We start from the raw sequence: 13,555 nt of genomic DNA, 5'->3' as shown, positions 1-13,555 counted from the left end.
CTTCTTTGTTTTGCCTTTTGACATGAATCACAAAGGCCATCAGGAGAAAATACTGATTTTGGAAGTCCTCTCACAAGATCTTTCTTTAATAGCTCATTTATGTTGTTGAAATTTAAATAAGAGAGTCTTTTGTGCCAATTCCAGCTTTCTTCAATTGATGCTCTACTCAACAGATAGATTGCAGAACCATCAGAACTTGTTGAAAGTCTGGCTTCATAAATGTTACCATGCCTGTAACCTTTCAGAACCACTTTTGTGATGCCCTCAATCTCGGGGTTAGGAAATGAGGACCCACACACCCTTAATCTAATAATTAAATAAGCATAAACCCCGATTAACTACTAATAGGATCAAAAAGGATAAAGTATGAGACAAGATTACAACTACCAATCATAAAATATAACTTACAACCCCAAAATAATTTTAAATAAACATAATCGATTCCGGCATGGAACCGACAGATAACCCATTGTATCTTTACAATTTTCCTTTTAAGCGCTTGCTCATTCAGAAATACCACTACCTGCTCTGGCAACCGGAAGCCCTCAACATGATAGGGACCACCAGGTACGCTCTTACGAGCAGTGCGCCTAAGCCTGGCCATCTTCTTGCTTAACTGCCATGGTTAGATTGAAATAAAAAATATGAGTATAAAACTCAGCAAGTAACTATAAAGCAGTTCTACAATATGAAATCCACAATATACTTTACCAATCTCAGGGCATTCTACTTTATTTGTTCTAGGTAGCAGATTTCCATCTTTTGGGTTAAGAATGGGTTATGAAGGAAAAATATGGGGCTTTTAAGGAACAAGGCTCAAAGCAGGGAGAAAGCCGACATTCATCACAAATCATTAAAGGATCAGAACAGATCTTTAAGAAAGGAAAGCAACAGTATTTCATTATATGAAACCAATTATATGATCAACAGATTAAGATCAGGGTTCACGGGCTTTAAGCTTCACAATATCACAATCAACTCTTTTCAAAGCGATATAAACCATTTTTATTTTCAAGAATTAATTACTGAACAAGATGTTTCAGTTCCATTTTAAATAATCAATATAGAACCCTTGATTGAATCACTTTATCTTTCCATTTCATTATAATACGGGTGATCAGCCCGTACCGACCTCCATCCGGTCTTTAAGGTACCAACCGGCATAATTTCAGCCTTAAATTGGACTATCCCCGCTAGCCTCTTACCATGATTGGACTAGTCCCACTAGCCTCTTACATCCCAATCCAATCCATCAGGAATTCATTTGGAAAACCTTGAGTTGGAAAAAGAAGTAGGTTTTTCTAAATTCATTTTATCATTACCAAGAATATGAAATCATTCAGACTCTTTCGAGTCGAAACTCATTCTTAAGTCAAATTTCAAGAAAATAAAGTTAAGGAAGTGATTCAAAGACAAGCAAGGAACAACTCTAAGGATTCTGAATCAGGGATAACAAGGTGCTTAAATCAGAAGGATCAATATCTGTTTCAAGGATCAATGGGGTGATCAAGAAATAAGGTATCATTAAAAAAGGTTCGTAAAGGTAATTACAGGGTTCAATACAGTTCATGGCTTAACAAATAACTTGAACAGAAAGGACAGGTTACCAAAGGGTTGAATCAGTAAGCTTATCAATGATAGTTTATCAAGATCAAAAACAGGGTATCTCAAATCATTAACAGTTCCATACTCTACATGGTATGAACAATAACCTCTCTATAACTATTCTCACAAGTAATGAGAGTTACTTGCCTGAATTCGCTTTCCTGAAGGTTGAACTACTGCCACCTAGTATACCCTTTTCTTTCCTTGCCTGAATGCCCTCATGCTCCGAATCTACAATAAAACCAAAATCTTAATCAGTTTCTCAACTCTCGTTCCCAGAACGATTACTCAATACGATAGCTCGATTATACCCTTGACTCGAATATACGAGTATAGCTTATACATATAAGCACACAGCACATCACACGTCATATACTTTATTCTTAACCTTTACACCTTTATATAAACTCGAGAATCGACTTATAAATATCCTTATCTCAACTCGAAGTCAAATCATACTTTATATTAGTACACATAGCTCTTTATACTTGAAATTTTTATACGAATAATCAAACAACAAAACTTACAATTACGATCCTAAAGTCATCTTTAAACCAACACGACAACCATAGTTAACATAAATCAATCATCCCCTTTTCTTTTATACTTATTCGAACCAACATAGCAAATCAAGCAAAACAAATCTCACATGCAATCCTTAACTAATCTTCATGATCATTTCAAGCACTTAAATTAGAATTTGACCTTTTTAACTACTATAAACCATTCGGCCATTCTACAAACATCACCCAAAATCAAGTAAATTTTTATACCAAATCCATATAACATATAATCAATCAAACATTCACTTAATCCAACTTAATATTCTCATAAAAATAACCATATCATTCAGATTTTCAAGAACAACCAACATGCATTCAATTTTAGATCTCATACATAGCATGCAAGCATCTTTCCATGGTTTAATCCTAAATTCTAATGAATCCAAGCAAGAACAACACACCAATTTAATTCTTCTTCCTTTATCAATAAAAATTTGAACCAAGGCAACCTATAATCTCATATTTATATTCGAATTTCTCATCCCTAATTCCATTAAACACTCTATTTAACTTATCATTTTCAAACAACCATCGAACAATCATTTTTATCAACTATAATCAATCCCTTTTTGATAAACCAAAGCCCTATACGGCTTTTACATCAAATAAACACATGCATGGTCAATTTAGCTTTAAATTCATCTAATCATTCAAATCAAATCATAATTGATAAACTTAATCTTCAACAACTCATTCTTATCAAGCAATTATCAACTTAACTTTTAGAAATCAAAACCCTTTTTGAAATTCAAACAAACCAAGCATGCAAACACCAAAAATCAAGTTTTGTGGAATTAGAGTTCAGTTTTAACATCACAACTCACCACCGGTTCACCGGAGTTCATCACCGGTGGCGGTGGTTTCTCGGTGGTGCCCCATTTCGGGGTTTCCAACCTTGAAACCTCTGATTTATGCACACACAAAACACATGCAAGGCTCATTTAGCTTTGAAAATCATTTTTCAATCATAAAATCACCTCCTTAAGCACATATTAGATCATATATACATACGTACACACGCATCAAGCATGAACACATACACACACACACATCGATCTTACATGCAAGTGGATATACACACATGCACACTCTAATACCTACTTATATGTGTTTATCAAGAGCTTTTGAGAAGAATTGGTGAGATTTATCAAAGGAACAAGTGGTATACCAAGAGAGAAAAGAGAGCCGAGAGAGAGAGAAGCCAAGAGAGAGAGTGAGGAAGAAAGAGAGAAAAGAGAGAATGGTGTGCACGGGGAAAAAAGAAAAGGAAGGGGGGAGGATGAGTTTATAAATAATAAGGACAAGGGCAATTTAGTGCTTCTCTAATTCCCTTTTTAAATTGATTTTCCTTTCTCTTTTTACTCCCATAGAATATTGGTGGAATAATAAATATATCTCTCTCGAAATTAGCTTTCCAACCATTATTCATAATAAACTTTTGAGTGAACGGTTGATTTTATATGATTTTCGTAAGTTCGCTTTAATAATAACATTTTTCCACATAAAAATCAATTTAAAATGCAATGACCACCAAATAAATTCGTTCATCATTTTTAGAAAGTCTCTAGGACTATTATGAAGATAACATAACAAATCCCATGCTTTTATCTTACTCAGATAATTTTATAAAAATGCACGAAGGTTAAATAAACCTTTATTTAAATCAAATAATTCCCTTAAATCCATAAAAATATCAACAGATCACGTAATCATGCATACATACAAATAAGCACACATAAGAACACGTCTCAACTCATGTCTGATCATAAAATTTATCCTTCTTTAATATTATTCCTTTTTACGCGTTCCGGGTCACGTTCCGCCTGACGGCCCGACGCTCAGCGTTTCAATTACGCTTCTCCTTATCATTATCGACCAACATGTCACTAGGATGAAATACTTTACTTAAACATTTCATTTCACATAAAAACACATACTTCACATTTTAAATATCTTAACCCCTTTATTTTAGGATGGGTTCCGTTCTACCTGACGGCCTGACAACACAGCTTAACTCATAAGCTGACTCTTTAAATTGGAACGCTTTTATTTACACTCCTAGATTCTAATATACAGTAACGAAGATTAACCATCACTTAATCACATAATCATAATAACTTCACATAAATCACACTTTATTGACTTAATTAAGTCACAAAATTCTCAGTCGTCACAACTTTGCCTGTAGAATTGCTTACAACTTCACAGTGTTCTTCAAAGAAATCCACATGATAACCTCTGTCACGGATTTGACTCACACTTAGCAGATTGTGTTTAAGTCCTGAGACAAGAGCTACTGATTCAATGATGACATTCCCAAGATTTATATTGCCATATCCCAGAGTTTTTCCCATGTTGCCATCTCCATAAGAAACTCATGGGCCAGCTTTCTCCATAAAATCTGATAGCAGGGCTTTATTTCCAGTCATATATCCTGAACATCCATTATCCAGCACTAGGATATTTTTCCTATTGCCCTGCAATCACAAAGACCACTAATGGTTAGTTTTAAGGACCCAGACTTGCTTGGATCCTTTGGTCTTTTTAAGTTTGTTAGCATTTGCAGCGGATTTAATTTCAGAGTTTATGCTAACATTCTGTTTATCAAAGTTTATATCAGACTTTGCATCAGACTTTACACTAGAAGGAATTAAAGTAACTTTCTTCGAAGAAGGTTTTATTTGATAATAATCATAGTACAGACTATGATATTCCTTACAAGTATAAATGGAATGCCATAAACTACCACAATGAAAACAAGGATTTTGTGGTTTAAACCTAACAGACTGACTCTTAACTCCTGATCTAGGAGGTAAAGAGTTTATATCTTTATTCTTCCTGCAAAAAGAAGCAAGGTTGTTAGAGTTTCCACAGTTATAGCATTTCTTTGTAGGAGCATTAGGAACAGGCATATAATTATTACTTTTATTCACACCTTCCTTTCCATTCCTATTTTTCCTGGCTTCCTTTACCTTGTTCACATTTCTAATCTCTTTCAGCTTATGCTTAAGCTGCTTCTTTGTCATTAAGCCTATGTTTACTTCAGCTGGTTTATCCTGTTCTAATTTGTCAAAAGTTGACTTTTCCTTTGTTAGATATATTTGATAATGTCATGGCTAATATGTTTTATGTTTAGATTTCAGATCTTATTTGAACAGGACAAATCAGTACTTAACTGATCAGTACTTATATTGGACGTCAGGACTTAAGGGATATCATTACTTATGTTATCAGGAGATAAGCATCAGGAGATAGATATCAGAACTTAAGTGCTGAAGGACGATCAGATAAGGATAGCAGCTGATTAAAGTTAAGAAGATCAAGATAAACATAAGAAGAGATATGCATGAAGAAGGAATTCCATAAAGAATGGAATACTTGGAAGAAAAGATATCTGATTGATATATATTAGGAAGCAGAATTATATTCCATATCAATTAGCGATTATCTTGTAACTGTGTAATATATAAACACAGACATAGGGTTTACACTATAAGTATTATCATAATCGAGAATATTATTTACTTAACCCTAGCAGCTCTCGTGATATTTTGTTCATCACTGAGAGATAACAGTTCCAGATTGTAACAGAGTTTATTGTTTCAATAAAGTTTGTTTTCTGTTACTTAAGTTCTTGAAGTTCGATTTGATTGTAATAAACACTGTATTCACCCCCTCTACAGTGATAGTGTGACCTAACAAGTGGTATCAGAGCCTTCTGTAAACACACATACAGTTAAAGATCCAAACACAATCATGTCTGACACAGAAACTCCAACTAAGCCTACCAAAACTGAGGAATCATCAAAGACATCAATTCAGAGTCGATATGAGACTATTAGAGTTCCCATATTGAGACCATCTGAATATCCCATATGGAAGGTAAGGATGACCATGTTTCTGGAAGCAATAGATCCAGAATATCTTGATAGAATCAAGGAAGGGCCTCACAAACCTACCAAGCCCGCTGTTGTAGTTGCAGGTGAAGCAGCAATGACTGTACCAAAGGAAAAGAGTGATTACACTGCTGAAGATATAGCATCTATTGCTAAGGATGCCAAGGTACGACACTTACTGCATAGTGCCATTGATAATGTAATGTCAAACAGGGTAATCAACTGCAAGACTGCCAAGGAGATATGGGATGCACTGGAGACAAGGTGTCAAGGAACTGAAACAGTTAAGAAGAACAGGAAGATAATACTCACTCAAGAGTATGAACATTTTGACTCAAAATCTAATGAGTCATTGAATGATTTATATGATAGATTTGTCAAACTTTTGAATGATTTGTCATTGGTTGATAAAGAGTATGATCTTGAAGATACCAACCTAAAATTCCTGTTAGCTCTTCCTGAATGCTGGGATTTGAAGGCAACAACAATAAGAGACAACTACAATCTTGATGAAACAACTCTTGATGAAATCTATGGAATGCTCAAGACTCATGAACTTGAGATGGAACAAAGAAGCAAGAGGAAAGGAGGAAAGTCAAGGACAGTTGCTCTCAAGGCTGAAGAGGAATCCCCCAAAGCACCTTCCTCAAAGAAAGACAAGGGTAAAGCTCTTTTTATAAAGTCTGATACTGAGTCATCAAGTTCTGAGAGTGATGATGACTCAGATTCTGAAAGCTTGCCTGAAACTGATGCTGATGAGGAGATGATGAAGCTGTGTGCTCTTATGGTGAAAGGAATCACAAAGATTGCATACAGGAAGTTCAGGAAGGGAAAGAAGTTTTCCAGGAAAGGCATAAGTTCTGATAAGAAGAATTTCAGAAGATCTAAAGGAAGAGGAGGAAAGTCTGACAGAGGAGATTACATCAATGTTAAATGTTATAATTGTGGTGAGAAAGGCCACATATCTCCTGATTGCAAGAAGACCAAGAGTGACAAAGGCAAAGCTCTTGTCATAAAGCAGAAAAGCTGGACAGACACCTCAGACTCTGAAAGTGAGGAGAACTATGCATTGATGGAAAATGCTGATAAATCAAGTTCTGAGAGCAGTTCTGAAGCTGCTGAAACAAAGGTACCTCAGACTACTTATGCTTTTCATACTGATGATATTAATGAGTTGAGAAGATATCTTAAAACCATGTTTGTTAGTTATAGAGATCAAACTTTAACATGTGAAAGATTAACTTCTGAAAATCTTGCTTTTAGGAAAAGAAATGATTTCTTAGAAAAAGAGTTAGTCATGTTCCATCAAACTCAGAAGGATAGAGATGATGCTTTTTATGTTAGGGATGAAGTGCTAAAAATGAATGAATCTCTAAAAACTGAGTTAGAAAAGGAGAGAGAGATTATTAGGACTTGGACTAACTCTGGCAAAACAACTCAAAATTTGCTAAGCAGTGGAAACTGGAAAGAGGGCTTAGGTTATGGAGAAAATAAAAATGAAAAAGGAACTGTAGAAATCAAGCCTGTTGATAAGCAAAAGCCGAAGTTAAAACCTGTTAAGTTTGTAACTGAAAAATCTGAAAATGAGAAATCAGAAGTTAAAAAGGAATTAGCTTCTGACAAACTAAAACAGGAAAAGACAGCTGAAGTTAACATAGGCTTAATGACAAAGAAGCAGCTTAAGCATAAGCTGAAAGATGTTAAGAATGCAAACAAGGTAAAATCACCTAGGAAAAACAGGAATGGAAAGGAAGGTGTGAATAAAAGCAATAACTATAAATCTGTTCCTGATGCTCCTAGGAAAGCATGTCATAACTGTGGAAGTTCTAACCATCTGGCTTCTTTTTGCAGGAAGAATAAGAATATTAACTCCTTATCTTCAAAATCAGGAGTTAAGAGTCAGTCTGTTAGATACAAACCACAAAATCCTTGTTTTCATTGTGGTAGTTTATGGCATTCCATTTATACTTGTAAGGAATATCATAGTTTGTACTATGATTATTATCAAATAAAACCTTCTTTAAAGAAAGTTTCTGTTGTTCCTTCTAGTGTAAGTTCTGATTCAAAGTCTGGTAGTATAAGTTCTGATAAGAAAACTGTTAACATAAAATCTGATGCTAAATCCGCTGCAAATGTTAACAAACCTAAAAAGGCCAAAGGATCCAAGCAAGTCTGGGTCCTTAAAACTAATAATTAGTGGTCTTTTTGATTGCAGGGCAACATGAAAAATATTTTAGTTCTGGACAGTGGATGTTCAGGACATATGACTGGAAATAAGGCCCTGCTATCAGACTTTGTGGAGAAAGCTGGCCCAAGTGTTTCTTATGGAGATGGCAACATTGGAAAAACTTTGGGATATGGCAATATCAATCTTGGGAATGTCATCATTAAAGATGTAGCTCTGGTCTCAGGACTTAAACATAACTTACTGAGTATAAGTCAAATCTGTGACAGAGGTTATCATGTTGATTTCTTTGCAAAACATTGTGAAATAGTTAGTAAATCTAAAGGAAAAGTTGTTCTAAAGGGATTCAGGCGTGGTAACATTTATGAAGCTAAGCTTTCAACAAGTTCTGATGGTTCTGCAATCTGTTTGATGAGTAGAGCCTCAATTGAAGAAAGCTGGAATTGGCACAAGAAACTCTCTCATTTAAACTTCAACAAGATAAATGAACTGATCAAGAAAGATCTTGTGAGAGGACTGCCAAAATCAGTGTTTGCTCCTGATGGTCTTTGTGACTCATGTCAGAAGGCCAAACAAAGAAAATCTTCATTCAAGAGCAAGACTGAATCATCAATTCTTGAGCCTTATTATCTACTTCATGTTGATCTATTTGGTCCAGTGAATGTCATGTCTATTGCAAAGAAGAAATATGCGTTGGTCATAGTTGATGAGTTCACCAGATACACATGGGTGTATTTCTTGCACACAAAAAGTGAAACTGCATCTATCCTGATTGATCATGTCAAACATCTGGATAAATTGATCAAAGATTCTGTGAAAATTTTGAGGAGTGATAATGGCACTGAATTCAAGAATCTGATAATGGAAGAGTTCTGCAAAAATCATGGAATAAAGCAGGAATTTTCTGCTCCTGGAACTCCACAGCAAAATGGAGTTGTTGAAAGGAAGAATAGAACTCTCATTGAAGCTGCACGAACAATGCTTGAAGAAGCAAAGCTTCCAACCTATTTCTGGGCTGAAGCTGTGCAGACTGCTTGTTTTACTCAAAATGCAACACTCATTAACAAGCAGGGAAAAACACCATATGAGATGGTGAAGAACAAGAAGCCAAATCTGAAATACTTTCATGTATTTGGATGTAAGTGTTTTGTTCTCAAGACTCATCCTGAACAGCTATCCAAGTTTGATCTAAAAGCTGATGAGGGAATCTTTGTTGGATATCCACTTTCCATAAAAGCCTTCAGAATCTATAATTTGAGAACAAAAGTGGTCATGGAATCTATCAATGTCTCTTTTGATGACAAGAAGATCACTGGACTTGAAGATTGCATTGATCATGATCAGCTGAGATTTGAAAATGAAGATTCATATTCTGATACCTTAAGTCCTGACAGTCTAAGTCCTGATACTGTAAACTCTGATGGATTAAACTCTGATGTTATTGAAACTGTGGTGACTACGTCAAAGGAAGATGCACCAATGCAGGGGGAGCATACTCAAGATATTATCACATCTCAAGAAGCATCAGAACACACAACTGGCTCTTCAAGTTCTGATTCGTCAAGTTCTGATAAGCCAAGTACTGACAGTGCTGAAAATCTAAATGCTGAAGGATCCAACTCAGAGAGCATAGTTTCAGGGGGAGCATCAGAAAATGAAAACGAAGACAGCATGAATCATGGGGGAGCATCCAGTTCTAGAGAAAACCTTCCATCTTCAAGGAAGTGGACAAAATCACATACACCTGATTTGATAATTGGAAATCCTGATGCAGGTGTCAGAACTAGAACAGGTACTTCTAATGAATGTCTTTACAATTCTTTTCTCTCTCAGTCTGAGCCAAAGAAAGTGGAAGAAGCTCTTCAAGATGCTGATTGGGTGCAAGCAATGCAGGAAGAGTTGAATGAATTTGAAAGAAACAAAGTCTGGACCTTAGTGCCAAGACCTAAGAATAGATCTGTTGTTGGTACAAAATGGGTATTCAGAAATAAAACTGATAGTGATGGCATAATTACAAGGAACAAGGCAAGGCTGGTTGCAAAAGGATATTCTCAACAGGAAGGAATTGACTATGATGAAACATTTGCACCAGTTGCTAGGTTAGAAGCCATAAGGATATTCATGGCTTATGCTGCTCACAAAAAGTTTACTGTCTTTCAAATGGATGTGAAAAGTGCTTTTCTCAATGGAGAATTGGAGGAGGAAGTATATGTTGAACAACCTCCAGGCTTTGTAGATTTCAAACATTCAGATTATGTCTACAGGCTTGATAAAGCACTTTATGGACTTAAGCAAGCTCCTAGAGCATGGTATGAGACTTTAGCTCAGTTTCTTCTGGAAAGTGGATTCAACAGAGGAACTATTGACAAAACACTGTTCTATCTCAACCATGGCAAGGACTTACTTTTGGTCCAGATTTATGTTGATGATATCATTTGTGGGTCTCCAAATGACAAACTTTGCAACAAGTTTGCCAAACTAATGCAGTCAAGATATCAGATGAGTATGATGGGAGAACTTAGTTATTTTCTGGGCCTTCAAGTCAAGCAGAGTGAAGAAGGAAGGCACTTTTATTTGTCAATCTAAGTACACCAGAAACTTGCTGAAGAAATTTGGAATGCAAGACTGTTCAAGTGCATCCACTCCCATGGCCACTGCAACAAAACTGGATAAGGATACTGGTAATTCAGTAGATATTACTGATTACAGAGGTATGATTGGCTCACTTCTCTATCTAACTGCTAGTAGACCAGATATCATGTTTGCTACCTGTCTTTGTGCAAGATTTCAAGCAGATCCAAGAGAACCTCACTTAACAGCTGTAAAAAGAATCTTTAAGTATCTTAAAGGAACAACTGATCTAGGATTATGGTATCCTAGAGAATCAGATTTTAAATTAATAGGTTACTCAGATGCAGATTTTGCAGGTTGCAAAATTGACAGGAAAAGCACAAGTGGAAGCTGCCAATTTCTTGGAGGCAGATTGGTTTCTTGGTATAGCAAGAAACAAAAGTCAATTTCCACATCAACTGCAGAAGCAGAGTATATTGCTGCAGGAAGCTGCTGTGCACAGATTCTTTGGATGAAGAATCAGTTACTGGATTATGGGTTAACATATTTCAAAATCCCTATTTACTGTGATAATCAAAGTGCTATTGCTATGACAGGTAATCCAGTTCAACACTCTATGACAAAGCACATCAGCATCAGGTACCATTTCATCAGGGAACATGTGGATGAAGGTACAGTAGAATTGCATTTTGTTCCCACAGATCAACAAGTAGCAGATATCTTCACAAAACCACTGTGTGAAGCTACCTTTACAAGATTGGTAAATGAACTTGGAATGATTTCAGGTTCTTTCTCTAAAACTGCTTAAACTTGTTCTATGTTATCAGACTTTATTATCAGTATTTACAGAATTAATCTCTTTGTGTATTCTGTGCTTAATTGATAAATGTTTTTAAGTACTGACTGTTGTCTGATATATATCTCTTAACTCTAATAAGTGATATATCTGTTTAAGTAATCATTCAATCCTATGAGGATAATTGTGCTAGATACTGACCTACTAGTCTTCAATAAATAAATGATCCCATGAAAGAAGTAATTATTTCTGTGGAAATCTAATGACACAAGCAAATTCTGATACTTGAGCTTAGTTTAGTTTACTTTATTCATCTTATTACTAAGTCCCAAATTAGAATAATGCTACTCATCTGTTTAAGTTCTGATTCTAGTAAAACTGTTGAATGTACTAAGTGCTGATAAACCTCACTTATCAAAAGAAGAAGAAAAAGGATCAAAGAATAATATCAGGTACTCCTTTGAGATCTAGAGTAAAAATGTGAATGGGACGACCCAAGTGCATAGCTGGTATTAAGTAAATATGCATTAGAAAAGCAAAATATTTTCTTGGTGACTTTTCACACTCTATGATTACTGGAGAAATACTCTGAAAATAGCATAAATTCTGATAAGCAGTCGTAACTCACTTACACTGAGAAGCCACTGTAAAATAGAATTTAAAAAGATGCATAAAATTAGCACAAAAACAGTTGAGGTGGACTCATGCATGAACTCATTTATCAGTAGGTTTCAGGATAATGACAGCTCTTTAGCAAAATTTTAATTATGACTTATTTCTAAGATGTACTGAAGTAAATCAGACTTTACTCTTTATTAGTTATTTAGCTTAATGCACACACAAATCACTCCATATGAATGATGAAATTTTTGTGGTGGTCTATGTTCTTTTAGACAAACAGTCACTGTGTCACCTTGCACAAATTCTGAGGACACGTTCTAGTTATATGTTCTGATGATTAAGTTCTGAAGACTATAACTCAGAACTTGTATGAAAACTTACTAAGATAGATATTCCTTGTTCGAGTTAAGACATTATGTTCTGATGATTGTTAAGTTCTGGTATAGGTCTAAGTTCTGATTTTTCAGTCTAACCCTTTACTTGACTTATCTGTGAGTAAAATTTGGTACCAGTCTCAGATTACTTTAGAATATGTTGAAGTGGAAGATTAATAGTCTATGGTTAGGACTAATGGCACTCGTCCTTGAACAGTTCACTCTTGTTACATGTGCACATTCCTTTTCCAATGACTGTTATTCTTTTTCAAGTCTAGGGAGACGAGGTAGACTTAACTCTATCTGTCAGCATTAAATATCTTCGCATCTCCTGGCATTCTCTTGCCTATATAAACAGCCACTTCACATTACCCTTTCCATCCATTTTTCTCACAATCTTAACTTCATATTTTTTTTCAAAAACATCATGGTCCGATTCAACATGTTTTTGAATTACCAAAATTTTCATATGGAGCTAAGCTGCGCCGACTGGCAGCAGGAGTGGCATGTAACTACCATTCCTGAAGAGATATGGGGCTCTGTCCCACAGGCGGTGCTGAACCGACTTCTGTTCTTCGAGATGGACTACCAGCTTCATCTTGATCGATTGGAGGAGGAAAGGCGGGAAGCTATCCGTCAGCAAGAGCGAATCATTCGACTCGCTATCTTGTTTGTCGAAGATAGAAAGAGGAAGATGACTTAATCTCGTCTTCTTCCTGTTCTTCTTCATCCTCAGCTTTGTCAGGCTTCTTAGCTAGGACTAAGGCTGTTGATGTTAGATTTAGAAGCTCCAACAGCAACAAATCTTTTGCCAACACCTGTTACTGATGCTATTCAAACTCCGGAATTCTCTACGTCACCTTCTCTGCATCTAGACACTGATGATCAGACTTTAGGTGAGCATCAGGATATGGCTGTTGATCAGAACTTAGCATCAGATCAGC

This window comes from Apium graveolens, chromosome 2 (assembly GCF_009905375.1).
Source record: "Apium graveolens cultivar Ventura chromosome 2, ASM990537v1, whole genome shotgun sequence".
NCBI classification, from domain to species: Eukaryota; Viridiplantae; Streptophyta; class Magnoliopsida; order Apiales; family Apiaceae; genus Apium; species Apium graveolens.
This window is presented reverse-complemented; position numbering follows the sequence as displayed.